We start from the raw sequence: 27,848 nt of genomic DNA, 5'->3' as shown, positions 1-27,848 counted from the left end.
GGCCCAATAAGTCCACACTGGCCCTCCGCAGAGTAACCCAGCCAGACCCAGTCCCCTATTCCTATTCCTCTACATTTACCCCTGACTAATGCACCACACCTACACATCCCTGAACACTATGGGACAATTTAGATTGGCCAATCCATCCTAACCTGCACACCTTTAGACCAGGGGAAGGAAACCGGAGCACTCAGAGGTAACCCATAGAGACGTGGGGGGGGGTCATCGTGAAAGCTACACACAGACTGTCACCCAGAGGGTGGAATTGAACCCAGGTCAGCATCGTGAGGCAGTGGTACTAACCACTGAGTCACCATACCTCCCGTGAGCTACATAGGTGGGCTTGGGGGGGGTGGGGGTGGGGGGGGGGGTGGATGGTGAGTCCAGCACAAAACAAAAAAAAGCCCACTGCACCCACTGTCAGAATGGGCAAGAGGTTCAGCCCTTGGGATGACCCACTGCAGCGTCACTGGTGGAATCTGATTGTTGGGTGCACTGGTGCCCCCGCTGGTGCCTCCGCAAGTTGCAGGACAATGTGAACCTCCGCCCGCAGTCGGGGCAGGCAAACGGCCTCTCCCCGGTGTGGACCCATTGGTGGGCCAGCAGTTTGGAGGAGCAGGTGAATCCCTTTCCACACTCGGGGCAGCTGAATGGCCTTTCCCTGGTGTGGACCCGCTGGTGGGACAACAGGTCAGAGGAATTGCTGAAGGCCTTACCACACTCTGGGCAGCTGAATGGCCTCTCCCCCGTGTGGACCCGCTGATGGGCCAGCAGGTTGGAGGAGTCGCTGAAGGCCTTCCCGCACTCTGGGCAGCTGAAGGGCCTCTCCCCCGTGTGGACCCACTGATGGGCCAGCAGGTTGGAGGAATCGCTGAAGGCCTTCCTGCATTCGGGGCAGCTGAATGGCCTCTCCCCCGTGTGGACTCGCCGGTGCTTCAGCAGGTCGGAGGAATTGCTGAAGGCTTTCCCGCACTCGTGGCAACTGAAAATCCTCTCCCCTGCATGGATTCGCTGGTGGGTCTGGAGGTTGTCCACACAAGTGAACCCTTTCCCGCACACGGAGCAGTAAAACGTCCTCTCACCAGTCTGTATATGCTGGTGGGCCAGCAGGACACAGGAGCAAGTAAAGCCCTTCGCCCGCTTGGTGCAGGAGAATGGCCTCTTCCCAGTGTGATTGCACTGATGAGCCGCCAGGACAGATGGGACATGGAAGCCCTTCCCGCAGTTGCCACACTTCCATGGTTTCTCAACGGGGAGTGTTGCCTCAGGTTTCTCCATGGCCGAAGCTTCAGCTGCACACACACACACACACACACACACACACACACACACACACGTACAACCCCGCCGTGAATTCTTCTTTCCAGGCAGTAGAGTTGTTTCAGGCTCCACACTCAGTGCGCTGCAACAGTCGGGTCTTTCAACCAGTCCCCCCGTACTCAAACAGGAAGCAAAAAGAAAGCTTTGCTCCTTCTCACAGAATCATAGTTGAAAATTGTTGCGGTCCTGATGGATTGAGTGACTGTCAGACATTGACGTGAAAGTGAGGAATGGAGACGCTGGAGAGTCAGAGTCAAAAAATGCGTCGCTGGAAAAGTGCTGCACGGCAAGCAGCATCAGATAAGCAGAAAAATGAACATTTTGGACTTGAGCCCTTTATCTGTTGACTTTGACACTTCTGTCTTCAGATAGTCTGTAAGAAAAGATTACAAAAATCATCACTGCCAGTCCGGTTAAGAATGAGACATCAAGGCATGGACACTGACACCAGAGAGAAACTGTACATATAGATGTGGCAAATGTTAGTGGCAAGCCAGAGTGATAAAGATATGTAGCACAGAAACAGACCCTTCGGTCTAATTCATCCATAAGACCATAAGACATAGGAGTGGAAGTAAGGCCATTCGGCCCATCGAGTCCACTCCGCCATTCAATAAGATAAGAGACAACATTGCATTCGCTTTCTTAATCACGGACTCAACCTGCATGTTTACCTTTAGAGAATCCTGGACTAGCACTCCCAGATCCCTTTGTACTTTGGCTTTATTAATTTTCTCACCATTTAGAAAGTAGTCTATGCTTTTATTCTTTTTGCCAAAGTGCAAGACCTCGCACTTGCTCACGTTAAATTCCATCAGCCATTTCCTGGACCATTCTCCCAACCTGTCTAGATCCTTCTGTAGCCTCCCCACTTCCTCAGTACTACCTGCCTGTCCACCTAACTTTGTATCATCGGCAAACGTCGCTAGAATGCCCCCGGTTCCCTCATCCAAATCATTAATATATAATGCGAACAGCTGTGGCCCCAGCACCGAACCCTGCGGGACACCGCTCGTCACCGGCTGCCATTCTGAAAAAGAACCTTTTATCCCAACTCTCTGCCTTCTGTTAGACAGTCAATCCTCAATCCATCCCGGCAGCTCACCTCGAACACGATGGGCCCTCACCTTGCTCAGCAGCCTCCCGTGTGGCACCTTATCAAAGGCCTTTTGAAAGTCTAGATAGACCACATCCACTGAGTTTCCCTGGTCTAACCTACTTGTTACCTCTTCAAAAAATTCCAACAGGTTTGTCAGGCATGACCTCCCTTTACTAAATCCATGTTGACTTGTTCTAATCAGATTCTGCTCTTCCAAGAATTTAGAAACCTCATCCTTAATGATGGATTCTAGAATTATACCAACAACCGAGGTTAAGCTGATTGGCCTATAATTTTCCATCTTTTGCCTTGATCCTTTCTTGAACAAGGGGGTTACAACAGCCATCTTCCAATCATCCGGGACCTTTCCTGACTCCAGTGACTCTTGAAAGATCTCAACCAATGCCTCTGCTATTTCCTCAGCCACCTCTCTCAGAATTCTAGGGTGTATCCCATCGGGGCCGGGAGATTTATCAATTTTAAGACTTTTTAACTTTTCTAGCACTATCTCTTTCGTAATGGCAACCATACTCAACTCAGCCCCGTGACACCCTTTAATTTTTGGGATATTACTCATGTCTTCCACTGTGAATACTGACGCAAAGTACTTGTTAAGTTCTCCTGCTATTTCCTTATCTCCCATCACTCGGCTTCCTGCATCAGTTTGAAGTGGCCCAATGTCTACTTTTGCCTGTCGTTTGTTTCTTATGTACTGAAAGAAACTTTTACTATTATTTCTAATATTACTGGCTAGCCTACCTTCATATTTGATCCTCTCCTTTCTTATTACACTCTTTGTTATCCTCTGTTTGCTTTTGTATCCTTCCCAATCTTCTGATTTCCCACTGTTATTAGCCACTTTATAGGATCTCTCTTTTTCTTTAATACATTTCCTGACTTCCTTTGTCAGCCAAGGTTGTCTAATCCCTCCCCGGTTAATCTTTCTTTTCTTGGGAATGAACCTCTGTGCAGTGTCCTCAATTATACCTACAAACTCCTGCCATTTTTGCTCTACTGTCTTCCCGGTTAGCCTCTGCTTCCAGTCTATTTTAGTCAGTTCCTCTCTCATGCCCTCATAATTACCTTTATTCAACTGTAACACCATTACATCCGATTTTGCCTTCTCCCTTTCAAACTCCAGACTGAACTCTGTCATATTATAGTCGCTACTTCCTAAGGGTTCCCTTACTTTAAGATCTTTTATAGAGTCTGGTTCATTGCAAAGCACTAGGTCCAGAATAGCCTGCTCTCTTGTGGGCTCCATGACAAGCTGTTCCAAAAAGCCATCCTGTAAGCATTCCATGAATTCCCTTTCTTTAGATCCACTAACAACATTATTTACCCAGTCCACCTGCATATTGAAGTCTCCCATGATCAATGTAACCTTGCCTTTCTGACATGCTTTCTCTATTTCCCGGTACATGTTGCGTCCCTGGTCCTGACCACTGTTAGGAGGTCTATACACAACTCCAATTATGTTTTTTTTGCCTTTGTGGTTCGTCAATTCCACCCACACAGACTCCACATCATCCGACGCTATGTCATTCAATACCATAGATTTAATTTTGTTCTTAACTAACAAGGCAACCCCACCCCCTCTGCCCACCTCTCTGTCTTTTCGATAAGTTGAAAAACCATGGAGGTTTAACTGCCAGTCCTGACCCCCTGTAACCAAGTCTCTGTGATGCCTACTACATCATAATCATTCACTATTATCTGTGCCATTAGTTCATCGGCTTTGTTATGAATGCTACGAGCATTCAGGTAAAGTGCCTTAATGCTAACCTCCTTATCATTAGAGATGTTGGAAGTCATATGTCCTAAGTTATCCTTGCTTTTTACTGCATTCTCAGTCTGCCTCAATTTTAAATCCGCCTGGAAACATGCTATCCTGCTGCTTATCTTGCCATTTACCTCCATACTCCCTGTCGCTTTCACTTTCCCTTCCCCCCAACTCAGAAGTTTAAAGTCCGACTGACCACCCTATTTATCCTCTTCGCTAGAACATTGGTACCTGATCGGTTCAGGTGGAGACCGTCCCAACGGTACAGATCCCCCCTGTTCCAAAACTGATGCCAATGCCCCATGAAGTGGAATCCCTCTTTCCCACACCAATCCCTTAGCCACATGTTTACTTGCCTAATTTTCTTGTCCCTATGCCAATTGGCACGTGGCTCGGGCAGTAATCCAGAGATTATGACCCTTGAGGACCTGTGCTTCAATTTCCTGCCTAGTGCTTCGTAATGCCCAAACAGGTCCTCCACCCTAGTCTTGCCTATGTTGTTGGTACCAACGTGGACCACAACAACTGGATCCTCCCCCTCCCCCTCCAATATCCTTTCAAGCCGGTCGAAGATGTCTCGCACCCTGGCACCGGGCAGGCAACACACCATGCGAGACTCCCGATCCGGCTTGCAAAGGATACTATCTGTCCCCCTAATTATAGAATCCCCTATAACCACTACTTGTCTATTCGCTCCCCCCTCTTGAATGGCCTTCTGGACCATGGTGCCTTGGTCAGTTGACTGATCCTGTCCAGAGCCCTTTTCCTCATCCGAACAGGGAGCAAGAATCTCGTACCTGTTGGACAAGGTCAAGGGCTGAGGCTCCTCCACTCCTGAACTCCGGTTCCCCCTACCTGCCTCACTTACAGTCACACTCTTTTGTGTCTGAGATGTCCGTGCCAACGAGATAACCTAACCTAATCTCGGCTGATTTGCCAGCATCTGGCCCATATCGTCTAAACCCTTCCTAATCGTATACCCATCCAGATGCCTTTTAATGTCATAATTGTGCCAGCACACACCACTTCCTCTGACAGCTCTTTCCTTAAACACACCACTTTCTGCATGAAAGACTTATCCCTTAAGTTCCTTTGTTGGGTTCTTTTGCTTGAGCTTCTTACACTGCAATACGCCAACTTCTGTGAACAACCAAACTTTATTAAGTACAGTACAAGTTGTGGAGAAACTCTTCACACTCTTCGCAATGCTGGTACACAACAGTACCAAAAAAAAACAAACCCCTTAAACAAAGTAAAACTGAAACAGAGGCTTACAGTTGAAGTTAGAAGGGCAGAAGGAGACAGTGTTAGCAGCCTTTCTCCACATAGTCCACTGCTTAACTCACCCAAACGAGACTTCAGCTTTCAGGACTGACCACTCCCCTTTCATTGTACAGGTCACTTCTAAAACATAAAAGCTTTGGCCTCAAGTCTCATCTGTTCACATATAACCAAAAGTGCCTCCCAATACCGTTTTTCATCTCTGTACTACACCAGTCGCTTCGGAGCCCGGGTCTTTTTACCACCCCTCTGAATAAAAAACCAAGGACACAGCATCCTTGAGAAGAAAGACCAGCTTTTAGAAAAAAGGACCAGCTTTTAGTAAAAGGACCAGCTTTGTGACAGAGGGATATAGGCCATACACTGGCAGATGGGATTAGATTAGTTTCAGAACATAGCATGGAGTAGTTGGACTGAAGGGACTGTTTGTGTGCAGTATGACTCGGTAATTGTTCTGCAATGGTCTGAAAACCATTTTTTTGCCTTTCCCATAAACGTCCACTTCTTTGTTGTTCCAAAATCAGATGAACTCAGCCTTGAATATATTCAATGATCCCACAACTGCAGGGAGACATCCCCACTTCTGAACTCCATTCCTCTTGCTAATATACCACTTGCCTTGCTCATTGCTTGCTGCACCTATCTGACAACTGGCATTAACTGGTATGGAAGGACGCTGAGGCCCCTTTATACACATTCCTGATGAAGGGTTCGAGCCTGTAACGCTGACTCTCCTGCTCCTCGGATGCTGCCTCATCTGCTGTGCTTTTCGAGCACCACACTTTTTGACTCTGATCTCCAACATTTGCGGTCCTCACTTTCTCCACATCCCAATATATCACCATTTAAACAATGCATCTTCTTTCTGTTTCCCTCCCCACACCCCACAGGGAATGCTATCACTTCACATCGTGGTACTGCATTTTCCATGAGTTTGCCAACTGAGACACAGACCTGGCCCAACTTTTCCAGAATCTCTCCCCTCCATAAATTGAGATTGAGAGAGAGACACACACAAAAAAGGTGTCTCTGATTAGTAGGAGGACCCCGCTCCTTCCGGTCGTCCAGGGCTTCCTATTGGCCCAACAAAAGAAGATCACGCGCAGTTTCCGCGGACAACCAGGAGCACGCGCAGGTTTTGCTGACACTGGCGAACATGCGTCGTGTGTTGTCACCGAGGAGCATGCGCAAGATGCTCTGTGACGTTGCTGGTGTTACCGACAGGTTTTATGCCCAAATGACACTCGGAGACCAGAAAGGCTGGAGCGACGTTTTATATTTATCCTGCGGCTCCACATTTTATTCCTTTTGCATTTTATTTGACTACTCATCTTTTCCTCAGGGTAGGGGACTCCCAAACTGGAGGGCATAGATTGAAGGTGAGAGGGGAAAGATTTAAAAGGGACCGAAGGAGAAGAAAAAAAAGTGTGAAAGTTAATTCCCCTCAAGTGCCCTCTCCAAACCTGCACATCTTTGGATTGTGGGGAGAAACTGGAGCACCAAAGGAATCCCACGCAGACACAGGGAGAAGGTGCAAACTCCACTCAGACAGTTGCCCGAGACTGGGATCAAACCCGGGTCCCCAGCGCTATAAGGCAGCAATGCCAGCCACTGAGCCTGTTCAGAAAAAGCAGCAATTGATTTATATTAGGGTGAGAGGGGAAAGGATTAAAAGGGACCTAAAGGGCAACTATTTTACGCAGAGGGTGGTGCGTGGCTTGAATGAGCTCCCAGAGGAAGTGGTGGAGGCTGGTACAATTACAATATTCAAAAGGCATCTGGATGGGTATATGAACAGGAAGGTTTGGAGGGATATGGGCCAGGAGCTGGCAAATGGGCCTAGATTAATTTAGGATATATGATTGGCACGGAACAAACAGTTTGTTTCCACGCTCCACTACTGTTTCTATATAGTCACAATTGTTATGACACGGACTGCACCCCCCCCCCCCCCCCACTAATTTAAACCCAAAAAAGATTTACCCCATGTGGTAATGTGAAAATTCAAGAGATAAGGAACTGTTTCTAAAAGTCACTATTTAAAGTTTTATTTAATGATATAGGACACTAACTTGCAAGTGTTTAAATCTGCTGGGATTTTTTGTACTGCCAAATCTATTCAAATCTGTCTGAACCAGTTCAAATCTCGGACAAAAGCCCTCAAATTTTAAAACATTGGATGCAACCTCCCCCACCTAATTTAAACCAGCAACATAGAGAATGTTTAACCCATGCAGTAATCTGTGAAAATTCAAGAACCAAGAAACTATTCCCAAAGGTCAGTATTTGAAGTCAAAATTAACAACTTTATTTATTAAAGTCTAATGGAGAATAATTAATTAACAACTATTTACAACTCCTGTCTCTAACCTATCTTCTACTTCCCCTGTACGATACCAGTCCAATAAAAAACCCCTGATTAAGATTTACCGAAAGATTCAAACTTCAAAACCAGCCAGCTGTTAAATCTTCTCTTTGTATCTTCCTCTGTAGATTTGCTCTCCAGGTCGGTGTCGATGTTTTTTCTCTATGCAGACTCCTTCTCTGGACAGGTACCTCTCAGGAGTTCTCATTAGCAGCCTACATTTGTTGGTCTTTTGACAGTTCTCATGTAACTGTTCAACTTTTTTTTTTGATTTTGTACTCCAAAGCATCAAATCATTTCATTGGTGTTAATATTACATTAGATTAAATTCCCTACAGTGCGGAACCAGGCCCTTCGGCCCAACCAGTCCACACTGACACTCCAAAGAGTAACCCACCCAGACCCATTTCCCTCTGACGAATGCACCTAACACTACGGGCAATATAGCATAGCCACTTCACCTGACCTGCACATCTTTGGACTGTGGGAGGAAACTGGAGCACCCAGAGGAAACCCAAGCAGACACGGGGAGAATGTGCAAACTACACACAGTCAGTCACCCAAGGCTGGAATCAGCCCTGGTGGTGTGAGGCAGCAGTGCAAACCAATATTCTCAAAATACTAAATTCAAACTTGATTGGAATTCAGTATTTTGGGGCAAGATTTAAATCGATTGGCCAAAATTGAGTGTGTTTTTGTCTCCAGGCAACCCAGCTACTGAGCTGTTCGACCAAATGTTAAATTGTTACTTTGTTCAGAACGTTTGGTGCTATGTCAGGTGGTTCTGCTCGCTTTTCAACTCTCTTGAAGATAGAATACACCTCTACACCTTCTAACAGAACCAATTTTTCAAGACTAGGAATCGGCCATTCACCCCTAACAGGAGAAAGTGAGTACTGCAGATGCTGGAGATTAAAGTCAAGAATGTGGTGCTGGAAAAGCACAGCAGGTCAGGCAACATCCGAGCAGCAGGAAAATTGACATTTCGAGCAAAAGCCTCATTCACCCCGAAGAGCCTGTCCTCAACTGCATATAGTTCAAAGCAAGTTTGAGAAAGATGGCTGCAGCTTTGTCTTAATATAAAATTGAACATGCGTTCAAACTTTAATGCTGTTTCTGAATATATTATTTTAGCTATTCTCAATTTGAAAGATGAGCCAATTCTCGTGCACCCCCATCTCCCAGGCAGTTTCATCACCAACCATTCTCTCTCTCTCTTCTAAGAGCTTGATACAGCGATCAAAGAGAGCTCGAGGCATGAGAAAGTTCAGTGGGAGTTGGAAGTGAGACAGAATGGACAGGGTGACAGAGTGTGGGGGCCATTGACAGACTGGGGGGAACAGAGGGTGGTGGGGGCGGAAAGAAAGACTCGGGGGTCAAAGGGTGGAGGGAGAAAATGGGGGGCAGAGAGTTGCGGGGTGAGAGAGAATGGATGGGGGCAGTGGGTGGGGAGAGACACAGCACAATTCCCACCTTCCCCAGGACTGGGGCAGTGTCCCATGAACTGGAGCCTACTCCTCCCACAGCAGTCATTTCTCAATCCACATATGGCTAAAGGAGAAGAATTATATAATCCCTGCAGGCCATTTCACCTATCAAATTCACACCGACCTTCCACACAGCATCCCACCCAGACTCATCAACTTACTCTACAGCCCTGCAGTTCCCCATGGCTAACCCACTCTAACCTGCACATCCCTGGACACTTTAGCACAGCCGATCCATCCGAAACTGCAGATCCTTGGACTGTGGAGGAAACCGGAGCACCCAGAGGTAACCCACGCAGACAGAAGGGGGACAACATACCAAAGTTCACACAGACAGTCACGAGAAGGTGGAATCAAATCGCTTCTAACAATTCTCCCACACCTGCAAAACCCTGAGCACCATGGGTAATTTAGCAGGGCCAATCCACCCGAACCTGGGCAAAGATAAAAATCACATGACGCCAGTCCAACAGGTTTATTTGGAAGCACTAGCTTTCGGAGCATTGCTCCTTCATCAGGTGGTTGTGGAGTATAAGATCATAAGACACTGAGTTTACAGCAAAACATTACAGAGTCATGCCACTGAAATGATACATTGAAGAAACCTGGATTGTAACGTCTTTCATCTTTAGAATGAGTTGCTGGTGTCATTAATATGTAAACCCCAGAACTTCTTATAAGACACCTACTCGAGATAACTTAAGGTTTTATAAGAAAAGATGACAACTCAGCTTAGACAATGCATTAAAGGTGTGAGGCCAGAGTCTGTCTGTATCCCAGTTTTTGAGTCAGACTGGTTCTATTTCCAAAGTGGAATTTATAAAATATTCTATGTATTATCTGCCTGCAGATTGTGCATTTTTTGAGCAAAATAGATGGTATCTGCAAATACAAATTCACCCCATAGACATCGGTGTGTGTGTGCACGCGCGCACACACACACGAGAGAGAGTAAAAGTCTAGTTCCATACTGTATATCTCTATGTCTATTGCATAACAGATGCTTTATTTCTGTTGATGTAAATATTGTTATAAATCGTAGCTGGGTACTAATACTTAGATGTAAGGGAGAGACAATTTTTCAATTAGGGCACTATAAGAATCCTGGCAGACCCCTATTTCTAGGTTACTTGCCAATGAACAGACACAAGCACCTATTTAATTCTAACTTTTCGCCTTTTTTGTTATATTTTCTGGTATGATACTCTGTGTCTGGATGGTTGACAGGCTCGGAGATTGTGGGTTGGACTTTGATTGTTCCGGAAGGTGTCAAAGGAGGCTAAAGCTTCAGCAGAAATGAAGCAGAGCTGAGAGCGGACAACAACTGTGTGGGAACAGGGAGATCAATAGAGGACAAAGAAACCAGGACCTGAAATCCGAGCTGACACCAGACTACCCTGTGATCAGTGCTTTGATGAGCAGCGTCAACCCGCTACCTTTACCTAGCTTCCCATTCGACTTGAATGCCACATCTCCCCTCAATATTTAGGATCCAATCCTTGTCATCCTGAAGCTATGTCTCTGTAAGGAGCCCCAGATCATAATTATTCTCTTCAATGTGTGCAGTCAATTCATTCACTTTTGTTATGTTGCAGCGCTATTACGACACAGAGTAACCCCCTCTGCTAAATTAAACCACAAACACAGAAATGATTCACCCCACGCAGTCATATGTAAAAGTTTGAGAGACAAAGTACTATCCCAGAGGTAAATATTTAAAGTAAGAATTAACAACTTTACTCTTTATGTCCAACACAGAGTATTAAAACTCACAAAAATGCCTGGTTTTATAGTCCAAAACATCGGATCATTTTATTGGTATCAATATTATCAAAATACTTAATTCAAACTTGATTGGACTTTGGTATTTTGGGGCAAAATTTAAACTGATTGGCCAAATTTGAATTTGTTTGTGCCTCATGGCAACCCAGTTGCTCTATTTGTGTTGACCAAATATTACATTCTCATCTTGTTTAGAACACTTTGTTCTGCTCAGCTTTTTAACTCCCTTCAAGGTACAGTACCTCTACCACTTCAAGGTACAGTATCTCTACCCCTTCAAGGTACAGTACCTCTCCCCCTTCATAACAAGCACACATTCAGATACTGAGCTTTTAGTTTTATTGTTTGTAATCTTTTGAATCCAGTATTAATTGCTGGTACGTTTATTCTCCTTGTTCCTTTCTATTTTTCTCTGACGTCCATTTTCCACATCACTACATTGCTTACCAACCTTGATTTGGATTGGCTGTGCTAAATTGCCCATAGTGCCCAGGGATGTACAGGTTAGGTGGGTTAGCCAATGGGAAATGCAGGGTTATTGTTTCATAGTGATAGAAGTAGGAGTAGGCCGTTTGGCCTGTTGAGCCTGCTTCACCATTTATTAAGATCGTGGCTGATCTATCCATCATCTCAGCTCTTCTTACTTGTGTTATCTCAAACTCTTGATTCCCTAAGGGGTGGGGGCGCGAGGGGTGTATGAGCAGGATGGTCTTCGGAGGGGTCAGAATGGACTTGATGGGCTGAATAGCCAGCTTCCACACTGTAGGGCTTCTATGATTTACCGCAGTTGTGTTTGCCTCAGATCACAGCTCCCAGAATCTCCCACCTTCTGCAAATTGAAAGACAAATCCCACCCTGCCCTCTCGTATGTACGTTATCTAAATGCTTAATTGTTTCTAGTAAATACAGCCCACACCTCCCCTCTGCTGCCAGTAACGTTTACAATGCTGATGAAACAATGCCATTCCTGCAGTACTGAAAATTGTAAGGCTTCTAACAATACCAGTTACTGATTCACCGCTCCTTCTGAAGGACAGTGTTGGAAATACAATGTTGGAGGCTGGCAGAAATGAGCAGTTTAACTCAAAATTCCACCTAACCCTTCACTGGGCACCCCAATCAGCACACTGTCCTTACTGCTGGTAAACCTTAAAGCACTTCACCCCTACAGTGCAATGAATTCCCACTTTCCACCAAAATCCTAGACGTACTCTCGTACTCAGTTGCTGTCTCACCAATGAAATATTTCATTGTCACTTCTTCTGCTTCCAGTAAAGGCAAAACATCTTTGAAAGCTGCTCTGAAAGTCCAATCTTCACAACAACACTTCTGCTTTCACACAAGATGATTAAAGTCATACAGCACAGAAACACAGCCTTCGGTCTAACTCATCCATGCCGACCAGATATCCTAAACCCATCTAATCCCATTTGTCAGCATTTGGCCTGTATCCCTTTAAATCCTTCTTATTTACATACCCATCCAGATGCCTTTAAATGTTGTAGTTGTCGCAACCTCCACCATTTCCTCTGGCAGCTCATTCCAAACATGCACTACCCTCTGTGTGAAAAAGTTGCCCCTCAGGTCCGTTTTAAATCTTTCCCTTTTCACATGAATCCTATGCCCTCTAGGTTTGAAGTTGCCTACCATGGGGAAAGGATTTTGGCTGTCCAACCTATCCATACCCCTTATAAACTTCTGTAAGGTCACCTATCAGCCTCTAATGCTACAGGGAAATTATCCCTGGCGTATTCAGCATCTTCCTATCGCTCAAACTCTCCAACTCTGTCTACATCTTTGTAAATCTTTTCTGAACCATTTTAAGTTTCACAACGTTCTTCCAGAGGAGGGCAACTGGAATTGCACACAGTTTTCCAAAAGTGGCCTAACATGACCTCCCAACCCCTGTACTCAATGCTCTGACCAATAAAGAAAAGCGTACCAAATGCCTTCTTCACAATCCTGTCTCCCTGCAATTCCACTTTCAAGGAATTATGAACCTGCAAGGACACTTTGTTTAGCAACACCCACCATTAACTATGTAAGTCGTGCCCTGATTTGCCTTTCAAAATGTAACACCTCACATTTATCTAAATTAAACTCATGTTGCCATTCCTCGGTCCATCAGCCCATCCGATCAATTCTAATTTATATTGAATTTTATTTCCTCTCTCATCCCCTAAAAGCTGAGAATCTCCATCCCACACACACTTCCTCCATTCTGACTTTGCTGAACCCAATTCCTGCTGGAACTCATCCTGAAGGGTATGCTTCATGCTGATTAACAGGCACACACTCGGGGGAGGTGGAGATCTAATTGAAACAGACAGAATTCTGAATGGCCTGGACAAAGTGCACATGGGGAAGATGTTCCTATTGGTAGGAGAGTCTAGGACCCGAGGGCACAGCATCAGAGTAAAAGGAATATCTTTTAGAACAAAGATAAGGCGAAACATTTTCAGCCGGTAAGTGGTGAATATGTGGAATTCATTGCTACAGAAGGCTGTGGAGGCCAGGTCACTGAGTAGATTTAAGATGGAGATAGATAGGTTCTTGAGTATCAAGGGGATCGAGGGTTACAGGGAGAAAGTGGGAGAATGGGATTGAGAAACTTATCAGCCAGAACTTAATAGTGCAGCACCCCTGATGGGCTGAGAGGCCTAATTTCTGCTCCTGTGTTTTTTGGTCTCTTGTTGTTCTGGACTAGGAGTGTGCAAATTGGGAGCAGGAATAGGCCATTTAGCCTGTCAAGCTTGCACCAGCATTGAACAGATCATAAGTAGATCTGAGTATACCGACGTAAAAGGTAAAAACAAGGACTGCAGATGCTGGAAACCAAAGTCTAGATTAGAGTGGTGCTGGAAACGCACAGCAGATCAGGTAGCTCCTTGGATGCTGCCTGACCTGCCATGAATATACCTACATTCAAGTTAATAAGCTGGAAATTTTTCCACTGGAGCAGAGGTGGATTATAACATCGTGAGGGGTATAGATGAGGTGAACGGCCAAAATCCTCTCTCTAGGCTGGGGGTCAAGATTACGGAGCAAATTTTAAAAGAGAGAGAGGAGAAAGATTTTAAAAGGATATGAGGGTCGCCATTTTCTTCCCCCCAGAGAGTGGTTTGTGTGTGGAATGAATTCCAGACAAAGGGGTGGATGCAGATACAATTAGAACTTTTAAAAGACATTTGGATTAGTATATGAATGATGAAGTTTAATTTAAATAAATGTGAAGTGCTGGATTTTGGAAAAGCAAATCAAAGTAGGACTTATAATAAAGTGTATAAGGTCCTGGGGAGTGTTGCTGAATAAAGAGACCTTGGAGTGCAGGTTCATAGTTCCTTGAAGGTCGAGTACCAGGTAGATAGGATAGTGAAGGCAGCATTTGGCATGCTTTCCTTTATCGGTTACAGCACTGAGTAAAGGAGTTGGGAGGTAGGTGATGTTGCAGCTCTACAGGACATTGGTGAGACCACATTTGGAATATTGCGTGCTTGGAATATTGCATGCAACTCTGGTCTCCTGCCCATCAGAAGGACGGTGTGAAACTTGAAAGGGTTCAGAAAAGATTTACCTGCATGTTGCCAGATTTGAAAAAAATAGCTTTCGGGAGAGGCTGAATAGGCTGCGGCTGTTTCCCTGGAGCGTCGGAGGCTGAGGGATGACCTTAGAGGTTTATAAAGTCATGAGAGGCATGGATAGGGTAAATAGACAAAGTCTTCTCCCTGGGGTGGGGTAGTGCAGAACTAAAGGTTTTGGGCGAACGGGGAAAGACATAAAAGAGCTTTAAGGGGAGCCTTTTCACACAGTAGTGCATATATGAAATGACCAGCCAGAGGAAGTGGCGGAGACTGGTATAATTACAGAATTTAAGAGGCATTTGGATTGGTCTATAATAGAAGGGGTTCGAGGGATATGGGCCCAGGGCTGGCAAATAGACTAGATTAGGATAACTGATAGGCATGGACAAATTGGACCAAAGGGTCTGTTTCTGTGCTGTACATCTCTATGACTCCAATATAAAAGGTTCAGAGGGATAGAGGTTAAACACAGGTAGGTGGGTCCAGTTTAGTTTGAGAACATAGTCAGCATAGTAAGTGATCTGTATTGGTCTTGCCTCCCCCATAATCATCACTTCTTTGTTGTTCAAAAATCAGATGAACTCAGCCTTGGATATATTCAATTACGCCCAAACTGCAGGAAGGCGTCCCCACTTCTGAACTCAATTCCTCTTGCTAATATACCACTTGCCTTGCTCACTACTTGCTGCACCTGTGTGACAACTTGCATTGACAGGATTAGAAGGACGCAGAGGCCCCTTTGTTCATCCACACATCATTGCTGATGAAAGGCTCGAGCCTGAAATGTCAATTCTCCTGTATTTGCCATTGAAAAAAAGACCTGGACTAACTTTCCCAGAGTCTGTCCCCTCCCTGGATTCACTCCGTTTCCCTTCAGTTCCTGCAAGTCAACAGTTCAACCCCGGAATGGAAAAGGGGGTGAGAAAAAAGTGTGTTGTACTCACAGATGTTGGAGAGAGGAAGGAAGTTGCAGTCTGGGGTGAAGCTCAATCTTCATTCAGAGAGAGAGGAGCAGCAACAACCAGCTCAGAAGCATATGGTCCTACTTCCGCATCCAGACGATGGGTTTGCTGTGATTGGCAGGAGGACCAGTCTACATCCAGTCCTCCAGAGCTTCTCATTGGTCCATCAAAACAAGGTCACGGAGTGTTTCCGCTTCTTGCGTGAGCATGCGTAATATTTTGCTGACACCGTGGAAAATGCACACTGCGTTGCTGACACCGAGTAGCATGCGCAGTATGGAGATGTTGGCGTTACTGACAGATTTTCAAAGTTAAAAATCACACAATGCCAGGTTATAGCCCGACAGGTTTATTTGGAATCACTAGTTTTCGAAGCGCTGCTCCTTCATCGGTTGGTTGTGGAGCAGAATCATAACACACAGTCTTCATAGCAACAGGATTGCAGTGTCATGGAATGGAATATTAATCAACTTTAGCTTACCTCTACCATTTTTTAGAATGACCATGTTAGTTTTGATTCCTTCACATGTAAATCCCAGAACTTTTCAAAAGTTACGTTGTCAAGCTAGCTTTTAACAATAGGTGTCATCTCAATCAGATAATGCATTGAAGGTGTTAAGTTAAAGTTTGTCTGTGTCCCAATGTTAGGTCAGACGGATTCTATTTCTATCGTTGTATTACAGAATCTTCCGTCTATGAGTTTATCAGCAAAATAAAATGCGATTCTGCAAGTACAAATTCAACCCACAAACTTTTATGTGTGTGTGTGTGTGCAGGAGAAACCAAGTGATCATGTGTGTGTGAGAGAGTGTAATGGGGAATAAGTCTGAGAGGGTGTGGATGTGTATGTGTGTCTGTGTGTGTGTGAGAGAGAGTGTGTAATGGAGTATAAGTCTGTGAGAGGGTGTGTGTGAATGTATGCGTGTGTGTGTGAGTGTGAGAGAGAGAGAGAATGTATAGTGTGGTGTGACATGAACCCAAGGTCCCGGTTGAGGCCGTCTCAATGGGTATTGAACTTGGCTATCAGCCTCTGCCCAGCCACTTTCCGTTGTTGCCTATCCTGAAGTTTACCTTGAAGAATAGTTACCCGAAGGTCCAAGGCTGAATGTCCCAGACCGCTGTAGTGTTCCCCGAGGGAACACTCCCGGCTGGTGATTGTTGTGCAGTGTCCATTCATCTGTTGCTGTAGCCTCTGCTTGGTCTCACTAATATACCAAGACTCAGGGCATCAATGCCTGCAGTGTATGAGATAAACAATGTTGGCTGAGTCACATGAGTACCTGCTGCACTCATGGTGGGTGGTGTCCTCACGTGTAATGGTGGTAATCGTGTCAACATTCTGATACGTCTTTCATCATCTGCCGTGACAGTGTTGTATCGTGTTGTCCTGAAGGCCAGGCAGTTTGCTGCGAACAATTATCTGTTTAAAGTTTGGCGGTTGTTTGAAGGCGGGAAGTGGAGGCGTGTGGAAGGTCTTGGTGAGGTGCTCATCCTCATCAATAATGTGCTGCAGGCTGTGAAGAAGATTGCGTAGTGTTTTGGCTCCTGAGAAGTATTGGACAACAAAGGATACAGTTTTGGTTGCATCTCATGTCTATCTCCCAAAGGAAGTCATTACAGTTTCTTGCTGTGACACATTGGAACTGGCAGTTGATGAGTTGAACATTTTACCCCGTTCTTATGAGAGCATGCTTGTGTACTTCCAAGTGTCTGTCATGTTCCTCCTCACCTGAACAGATCCTATGTATGTGAAAGGCTTGTCCAGAGGGGGTGGATGTTTTAATATGTTTCACTAGAGAAGTATAGCACTGTCAGGTTATCCATGGGTTTGCGGTACAGAGAAGTGCTGAGATACCCATCCTTGATAGAGCTGCATGTGTTCAAAAATGAGACAGATACTAAAGAGTGTGGTGAATGTGATAGTGGGATGAAACTTGTTAATATCACAGTATCGTTGTTTCAGTGACTCCTCACCATGGGTCCACAGGAAGAAATGTCATCAATATATCTGATGTATAGTGTTGGTTGGAGGTCCTGTGCAGAAAAGAAGCCTTGTTTGAACCTCTGCGTGAAAATGTTGGCATACTGAGGTGCACATTTGGTCCCCATGGCTGTTCCATGTGTCTGGATGAAGAACTGGTTGCCAAAGGTGAAAATATTGTGGTCAAGGATGAAGTGGATGAGTTGTAGGACAGTGCTCAGAGATTGGCAGTTGTTGGTATTGAGTACTGAGGCTGTTATCTTCATGCCATCATCGTGAGGGATGCTGGTGGAGAGTACTGACACATCCACGGATTCAACTCGTCCGTGGATGCTGAACTTCTGGAAGGATTGGATCAGAAGTCTTGATGAATGCTGTCAATTCACGTTTGTGCTCTTTGGTCAGATCAGCTGGTAGTTGCCTGTCGTGTTCCTGGTCAGTTGTTTGTACACTTCCTTGCAGAAGCCCATTCTATTCCGAATTACTCAAAAACTGTAAAAATCCATGTAAGATTCTGTAGCTCCCACTTTAGAAATAGAATCAGTCTGACCTAACATTGGGACACAGACAGACTTTAATGTCTCACCTTCAATGCATTATCTGAGCTGAGATGACACCTATTGTTAAAAGCTATCTTGAGAATGTAAGTTTAAAAAAGTTCTGGGATTTACAAATGAAGGACCCGAAACTAACATGGTCATCCTAAAAGATGCAAGCTCTCCTGCACACTTTAGCACAGCTGATCCACCCTAAAGTGCAGATCTTTGGACTGTGGGAGGAAGCCAGAACACCCAGAGATAACCAACACAGACACAAGGGGGAGAACATGCCAAACTTCACACAGACAGTCACCCAAGGGTGGAATCAAACCCAGGCTCCTGGCGTTATTAAGCAGCATTGCTAACCACTGAGCCACCATCCCACCCAGTGCTTTGAGGTTCTGCTTTGTCTTTGCAGCTTTTAACTTCTCATGCGCCCTCAGCAGAGGCTGTCTCCTGCTGACATCGTTGGACCACACCCATTGCACCTCCCTTTCCCACTTCTCCAGCCCTGAACGCATCGGTTCCTGAATCCTGGCACCAGATTCCGATACCATCTGTGCTTCTGCTGCCAACTGCAGAGAACAGAGGCAATCCCCGTCACTATTCTGTCCCATACCTCCCCCTCCCTAACGTTGTTCTTATTCCCACCACCCCACAGTTAGCTCCTCGCCCCTGCAGCTCTCTCTCAGATCCCGTTTACCTGCCTGACCCGGGCTCACACCCTCCTGACCCTGTCCAATGACCCCATCGGAAGGCTCTGTATGGAGGGAAAGACCATCTCCCGGAATAAAAAAACATCTGATTAACTTTACGCCTTGCCTTCCCAGCGTGTCAGCAGCCTGGCTTCCAGCTCCACCTCTCTGAGCCGAAGGTCCTCCAAGTTGTGTTTGCCCTAGATCACATCATCCAGAGCATTCCACCTTTTGCAAATCGAAAGACAAGTCTCACCCTGCCCTCTCCCGTGTCTATTGTGTAACTGCTTAATCATTTCTAGTGGCCGAGCAGAGACTGATAGGCAAGTTTGGAACCCATGAGGATGGCCTCCACCAGGACCTTGGGTTCATGTTACATTACAGGTGACCCCACTACACTGTACACATTCTGTCTCTCTGTCTCTCACACACAGCCATACATTCTCACATACTCACGCAGCCACTCTCTCAGATATACGCGCTCTCTCAGATGCGCACACATGTACCCACCCACACTCTCACCCACACACACATCCTCTCACCGACTTATACTCCTGCACACTCTCACTTTACCAAGCATGCACACACGCTAACACACACTCTCTCAGCCAGACTCATGCGTATGCACACACTCACTCACTTTCATGCATTCACACATAGATAAGACCACGGGCTGAATTTGCATTTGCAGAATTATGTTTGTAGATTCATTCTATTTTGCTCAAAAAGTGCACAATCTACAGACAGTCAATCCATGTAATATTTTCTAAATTCCTACTTTGGAAACAGAATCAGTCTGACTCAAGACAGACTCGAACCTCACATCTTTCATGCATTGTCTGAGCTGAGAGGGCACCTCTTTGTAAAACCTTAAGTTATCTCGAGACTGTGACTTAAAAAAAGTTTTGGGATTTACATACCAATGAACTGAAACCTGCAACCCATTCTAAAGATGAAACACTTAAAAGCAGTCGAGGTTTGTTCAATATATCATTTTGCTACAAATTCTGTGTCTTATGATCCTGCTGTACAGCTACCTGACGAAGGAGCAACACTCCGAAAGCTAGTCCTTCCAAATAAACCTGTTGGACTGGAACTGGATTTTAACTTTGTTTCCAGTTAAAACAGCCCACCCCTCCCACTGCTGCCAGTAAACTTTACAATGCTGAGGAAACAATGAACCATCAGTCCTGAAAAATGTACAATTCTAATAATACGAGCTACACATTGACTGCTCCTTCTGATATAAGACATTGGAAACCTCCCGCCGGAGATTGAAAGAAATTAGCAGCTTTAAAAGAAAATCCTGTTGGATCTCATAGCCTTCAATGTCTGAATCCGACGGTAAGTTCAGGTAACTTTGTTGCAGCTTCAGATCGTCCCAACAAAAAGAGGCACAAAAGGTAGCTTTTTTTAAACACACACACACATACATATACACACACACACTCCCCTGCATCCCACTTTCTTCACTATTGGTCAGCTGAGTTGTCCCTTTGTAATTCGATCCTTGGTGTAGCCTCAGCCTGGAGGAAGTATTGCTTCACTCAGCAATTGCAACCCATAGCCTGTCTGCAAGTAAGATTCTCCCCGTGCATTTGCAGATGGGCTGTCAAGAGTCAACCACACTGCTGTGGGTCTGGAGTCACATATAGGCCAGACCAGGGAAAGGATGCAGCTGGGACGACTGAGTGAATCCTTTCCCACAACGGCAGTTTCCTCCCCTAAAGCATGAGTGAATCAGATTGGGGTGTTTGTTCCCCGAAAATGGTTTCATAATGAGATTCTGGACTCCAGATTTCTGACTGAACTCCAAATCCGCCATCTGCTATGGTGAGATTCAAACCCGGGAGTCCCCAGAACTGGGTTATTAATGCAGTCGATAATGGCACTCGGCCGAAGCTCCTTCAATCCCCCTGCGATGGGAGGTGAACTCACTGATGTCTCTGCAGGTGGGAGGAGCGGGTGAAGCCCTTCCCGCACAGAGAGCGAGTGAACAGCCTCTTTGACCCTCCAAGCTGAGTAAATGGTGTGAAGTCCTGTCCTTTTCACAGTCACCGCACTGAATCTCCCTCATTCGGGTGTATCAGTATTCTTCCTGCCACACCAGTGTCCAACCAGACAGAAGCAAACATTTCTTCTCGACTGGAATGGCTGCTGATATTCAAGTCCCAATGAATCACGTGACTCTGTCAGAAGCTGATGTATCTTTTGGTTTCAGATTTCTTTCCCCATGTCTTCCTGCAAATAAAATCACGAAATAAGTCACGGTCAGTACAGTCAAATGAACATAACATCGGTGACAATTCCTTAGATTGCCACATACCTGCTGATCATATATTATCCATGACACAGAAACCTGAAAACCCTCATTCAGCCAGATAGCATTAAGTATATAAAGAGGAAAACTTCATTTAGGTGACAATGACCTGGAACAACCTTCCCACAAAGTTGCTGGAAATGGAGCTGAATGAAGGATATGAAAATGAAATGTCAAGGCTGCTTCAGGAAAGAAAGCCAGTAAAGTTGCTGAAAGACGTCCTGCTGACCTGTTAAAATAAAAATGAATACAAGAAATACAGGATGTAATTCCATTACTATATTAGAAGGTGAAAAATCATAGCCATGCAGCTTGTACAACAGCGAATATCAGATAGACACCATATGAAGCAATCATAAAATCCCTGCAGTGCAGAAAGAGGCCATTTGGCCCATCGAGCCTGCTCCGCCATTCTTTAAGATCATGGCTGATCTATCCATCATCTCAGCTCCTCTTACCTGCATTATCCTGACTACCCTAAATTCACCTACCATCCAAAATCCCATCGAACTGTGTCTTGAATATGCCTGCTTCTGTTGCTTCCTTGGGCAAAGAATTCCATAGATTCACCACTCTCCAGGAAACGTAGTCCCTCCGCCTCTGCCTTAAACCTACCCCTAATCTTGTTACCTAGTCTAACCCACCAGCAGAAACGACGAGATAGGATGGATCTGGGTGGCATGCTGTTCGATGGGTCAATGTGGACTTGATGGGTTGAATGGCCTCCTTCCACACTGCAGGGCTTCTCTGATTTACTGCAGTTGTGTTTGCCCAGAACCACAACTCCCAGAACCTCCCAACTTCTGCAAATTGAAAGACAAGTCCCACCCTGCCCTCTCATATGTGTGTTATCAAACTGCTTCATCGCTTCCAGTGAATACAGCCCACACCTCCCACTGCTGCCAGTAACCTTTACAATGCTGATGCAACAATACAATACCTGCAGTACTGAAACCCGTAAGGCTTCTGATGATACCAGTTACTGATTCACCGCTCCTTCTGATGCACAGCATTGGAAGTACATTGTTGGGGGCTGAAAGAAATGAGCAGTTTAAAACAAAAACCCACCTAACCCTTCACTGGGCTTCCTGCTCAGGCCACTTTACTTAAAACACTTCAAGGAGGAGAAAGTGAGGTCTGCAGATGCTGGAGATCAGAGCTGGAAATGTGTTGCTGGAAAAGCGCAGCAGGTCAGGCAGCATCCAGGGAACAGGAGAATTGACGTTTCGGGCATAAGCCCTTCTTCAGGAAATCTTTCCTGAAGAAGGACTTATGCCCGAAACGTCGATTCTCCTGTTCCCTGGATGCTGCCTGACCTGCTGCGCTTTTCCAGCAACACATTTCCAGCTTAAAACACTTCACCCCACATTGCAACAAGTTCCACATTCCATCAAAATCCTGGATGTCGTCACTTACTCAGTTGCTGTCTCTGAAATGAAAGATTTCATTGTAGCTTCTGCTCCCAGTAAGGACAAAATATCTTTGAAAGCTGCTCTGAAATTCCAGTCTTCACAACAATACTTCTGCTTTCCTTCAGTCCAAATTGGCTGTGCTGACCAGATATCCCAAATTAACATAGTCCCATTTGTCAGCACTTAGCCTATATCCCTCTCAATTCACCCTGTTACCAGATGCCATTTAAAATGTTGTAATTATACCAGCCTCCACCACGTCCTCTGGCAGCTCATTCCATGAATGCATCACTCTCTGTGTGAGAAAGTTGTCCATAAGGTTCCTTTTAAATCTTTCCCCTCTCACCTCAAATCTATGCCCTCTAGTTTTGGACTCCCCTACTATGTGGAAATGTTTTTAGATATTCACCCTATCCATGCTCCATATGAACTTCTATAAAGTCACCCCTCAGCCTTCAATGCTCCAGGGAAAACAGCCCCGGCCTATTCAGCCTCTCCCTATAGCTCAAACCCTCCAACTCTGGCAATAGCCTTGTAAATCTTTGCCAAACCCTTTCAAAAGTTCACAACACTTTTTCTGTAGCAGGGTAACCAGAACTGAACACAGTATTCCAAAAGTGGCTGAATCAATGTCCAGTACAGGGGCAACATGACCTCCCAACATCTGTACTGAAATGCACTGACCTATAAAGGCAAGCATACCAAACAACTCCTTCACTATCCTATCTACCTGCGACTCCACTTTCAAGAAACTATGAACCAGCATTCAAAGCTATCTTTATTCAACAACACTCCCCATTTACTTCGCAGATCCTGTCCTGATCTGCCTTTCCAAAATCAAAATTTCAAAATGGGGTTGAGAAACGTATCAGTTGTGATTGAATGGTGGAGTAGATCTGATGGGATGAATGGCATCATTTCTGCACCTATGTCATATGGTCTCTTGCTGTCCTGGACACAGAGTGTGAGAATTGGGAGCAGGAATAGGTCATTTGGTCTTTCCAGTCGGCACCAGCATTGAACAGTTCATAATTGGATATAAATATCCCGGCATCTAGATGGACAGGGTGGGATTTTTTTCACTGCAGCTTTGGAGGTTGAGAGATGACCTTAGAGAGGATTATAAGATCTTCAGGGGTATCGATGAGGTGAACAGCAGGTATTCTTTCCCTGGGATGGGTGTTTCAAGGTTAGGGAGCAAACTTTGAAGATGAGAGGAGAAATATTTTAAAAAGACATGAGGGGCACCTTTTTATTTTAAGACAGAGAATGGTTCTCATGTGGTATCAATGTCCAGAGGAGGTGATGGATGCAGGTACAGTTACAGTGTTTAAAAGACATTTGGATAAGTACATCGAGATGTACAGCATGGAAACAGACCCTTCGGCCCAACGCATCCATGCCGACCAGATATCCCAACCCAATCTAATCCCACCTGCCAGCACCCGGCCCATATCCCTCCAAACCCTTCCTATTCATATACCCATCCAAATGCCTCTTAAATGTTCCAATTGTAATAGGAAAGGTTCAAAGAGTCTGGGCCAAACACTGGCAGATGGGACTAGTTTAGTTTCAGAACACAGCCAGCATGGACTAGTTGGACTTCATGGTTTGTTTCTGTGTGGTATGACTCTGTAACTGTTCTATCCTGGTCTTAAAACCATTTTCTTACCTCCCCCCAATACCCATCAATTCTTTGTTCTTCAAAGTCAAATGAACTCAGCCTTGAATACATTCAATGACTGACCTAACTGCAGGAAGACATCCCCACTTCTGAACTCAATTCCTCTTGCTAATATACCACTTGCCTTGCTGATTGCTTGCTGCGCCTGTCTGACAACTGGTGTAGAAGGACGCTGAGGCCCCTTTGTCCATCCACACATCATTCCTGATGAAGGGCTCATGCCCAAAACATTGACTCTCCTCCTCCTCAGTTGCTGCCTAACCTGCTGTGCTTTTCCAGCGCCACACTTTTCAACTCTGACCTCCATCATCTCACTTTCACCACATCTCAACATATCACCATTTAAACAATACGTCCCCTCTCTGCGCTTTTCTTTAACATCAAAAGCTCTAGATTGTGTCACTGCATTTGCCATGTGTTTGTAATTTGAGACAGACCTGGATCAACTTTTCCAGAGTCTGTCCCCCCGCCGCTCCCCGATTCATTCTTTCCTTTCAGTTGCTGCAAGTTAACAATTGAACCCCAGAATGAAACAAAAAATGGAAAAAGTGGTGAGAAACAGACTGTTGTACTCACAAAAGTTAGACAGAGGAAGGAAGTTACAGTCTGGGGTGAAGTTCACAGAGAAAGGAGCAGCAGCAGCTTCAGAGCTCACGGTCCAACCTCCACATTTCGACAATGGCCGGCTCTGGTTGGCAGGAGGACCAGTCTCCTTCCGGTCCTCCAAGGTTCTCTATTGGTCCATGGAAAGGAGCTGACGCGCAGTTTCTGCGGGCACCAAGGAATATGCGCAGTGCTTTGCTGACACTGGCGGTCATGCGCAGTGCTTGCTGACACCGCGGAGCATGCTCAGTGTGCAGGAATTTGTTACAAATTTTAAAGTTAAAAATCACAATACACCTGGTTATAGTCCAACAGACTTATTTGGAAGCACTAGCTTTCACAGCGCTGCTCCTCCATCAGGTGGTTGTGGAGTATAAGATCGTAAGACACAGAATTTATGTTCGTATACTCCACAACCGCCTGATGAAGGAGCGGCGCTCCGAAAGCTAGTGCTTCCAAACAAGCCTAATGGACTGTAACCTGGTGTTGTGTGATTTTTAACTTCGTACACCCCAGTCCAACACGGGCACCTCCACATCATGACAAATTTTAAGTGTCCAAATGCGAATACGAGAGAAAAATACCAAAGCAAATTTTGTCGAAATGTTTTTCCCCTGTGCCTAGACATGTTATTCCTTTTGCATTTTGTCTGGCTGCTCAACGTTTCTGTCGTTTCCCCAGGGTAGAGGTATTGCAAAAATACAGGGTATAGGTTTAGGGTGAGGGGAAAAGATTTTAAAAGATTTAAAAGACTCGGAATATAACATTCACCCCTTACAGGGCGAAAGTGAGGACTGCAGATGCTGGAAATTAGGGTCGAGAGTGTGTGCTGGAAAAGCACATCAGGTCAGGCAGCATCTGAGGAGCAGGAGAATCGACGTTTTGGGCAAAACCCTTCATCAGGAAATAGCCATGGGGAACTGCAGGGCTGTAGCATAATCGAGTGTGTCTGGGTGGGATGCTGTTGGGAAGGTCGGTGTGAATGGCCTGCAGGGATGATATGCCTTAGCCATGCTTATATTGAGAAATGATTGCCCCAAATCTGCTCTGGGGCGAGTGGGTTCCAGTTCGTGGGACACTGACACCAGTCCTGGGGAAGGTGGGATTTGTGCTGTCTTTCGCTTCCCATTCTGCCCCTTGTCCATTTTCTCCCCACCCACTGCCCCGCCCTTTCTCCCCTCTTCACACTGCACCTCGATTCTCTCCCCAACCCTCTGAACCCCAGTCATTCTCTACTCCCCAACGTCTGTCCCTTCTCCATTTCTCTCCCTTCTTCACCACCACAAGTGCTCCCGCCCGTCCTTTCTCGTGCCTCAGCCCTCTTTGATCTAGTGGCCGAGCAGAGGCTGATAGCCAAGTTTAGAACACATGATAATGGCCTCAGCCGAGACCCTGGGTTCACATCACACTACAGGAGACGCAGCTACACAATACACTCTCACACACACAAGCACACTCTCTTACATACTCACACGCTCGTGCAGACCCTCTCTGATAGACATGCTCTCTCTCAGACACACAGTAATACATCCCCACACTCAACCCTACGCATACACCATCTCACATACTTCTTCTCCATCACACACACACACACACACACACACACACATACACACACACACACACACACACACACACACACTGTACCCAGCATGCACACGCACACACACAGTCTCTCTCTCATGCATGCACTCACTTATCGAAGTCTTTGGGGTGAATCTGCGTTTGCAGAATTATATATTTGGAAATAGAACCAGTCTCACTCAAGATTAGGATACAGATAGACCCTACCCTCACAGCTTTCATGCATTGTCTGACCTGAGGTGTCACCTCCTTTTATAGAACCTTAAGTTACCTGGAGAATGTGATTTTTAAAAAGTTCTGGGATTTACAGATTAATGAACCGAAATCTACAACCCGTTTTAAAAGATGAAAGACTCAACAGCAATCTAGGTTTCTTCAATATATAATTTATGTTACATGACACTATAATCTTTTATTCTATATTCTGTGTCTTATGATCCTCCTCCACAGCAACTACAGGTCCAAGGAGATCTGTCCCAACTTTCCAATCTACCTTCAGAACTGACACTCCTCAGGCACGGCACCATTCACGTCAATCTGTTGATACCCTGAGCCCAACGAGCCACATGCCATGGACGCAGTCAGCTCCAGAAGCAGCTGAGACTTGCTCAGTAGGAAATACATTGTACATTGCTCCCAGAACTTCAAGCCGCAACGAGTTTCAAGAACATCTGCTTCTCAGTCTGTCTCCTGCTCCCAGGACCCTGCTGTTTGTCCCGTCCCCAGGGACCGGGCTCTCTCCAGGAGCGGATAATTGAACCATTTTGTTTCTATTTGCAAGCTGTGCTGGTGGAAGGCAGAGCCCATTCGCTCTTCTGCTCTCTCTCACTATCACTTGGGGTAGGAGACGTCATTGACACGAATGCATCAAATGGCAACTTTGAACTTGTTCCAAAGGTCTGTTATCGGAGAAATGGCAAGGTGATGTGCTATCGGGACTGACAGAAATGGACACCGGAGACTCTTCCCTCAGGTAAATTGATATGAGTACCTGCTTGTGCAGCCTGTTTGGTGTTCAGAATTTGTCTTGACACAGCAATCCTGCAGAAAGTATTTTGTTACACGGGCGTCTGTTTCTTTACCACAGGAAATGGACGAAGAAAAGCAAGTCATGTGTTTCAACTTCACCATCTGAGGGAAGAGGTTTCACACTTGAGATCAGAACACACCGACAGAACAGGACAAGACAACTCAGAGCTCCACATGGTGCCAGCGCAACTGTGTAAATCTGACCCTAACCACTCTCTGCACGAAAACGTTCTTCATAATGTTATTTTTACTTCCTCTCCTCGAGACACTGCCTAATTGTTAGCGATCCTTTCAGGCGTGGTACCATTTTCACTATATTATTTTCTCTGTCTAAACCCCTC

At 45.5% G+C, this 27,848-nt stretch overlaps 1 protein-coding gene and 1 pseudogene across 1 annotated transcript in view; one reads left to right on the top strand and one right to left on the bottom strand.

Moving 5' to 3' along the window:
* Positions 1 to 16,150, bottom strand: part of LOC148143350 (uncharacterized) — a 42,684-nt pseudogene extending 26,534 nt beyond the window's left edge.
* The window catches only part of LOC148143349 (uncharacterized), a 151,534-nt gene that overhangs the window by 29,639 nt on the left and 94,047 nt on the right, over positions 1 to 27,848 (top strand). The gene's annotated exons all lie outside the window — the stretch shown is intronic.

This window comes from Chiloscyllium plagiosum, unplaced genomic scaffold (assembly GCF_037043375.1).
Source record: "Chiloscyllium plagiosum isolate Xiang-an unplaced genomic scaffold, Cpla_swu_hap1 HiC_scaffold_27, whole genome shotgun sequence".
NCBI classification, from domain to species: Eukaryota; Metazoa; Chordata; class Chondrichthyes; order Orectolobiformes; family Hemiscylliidae; genus Chiloscyllium; species Chiloscyllium plagiosum.
Note: the sequence above shows the minus strand (reverse complement) of the source record. Positions and strands in the feature narration are given on the sequence as shown.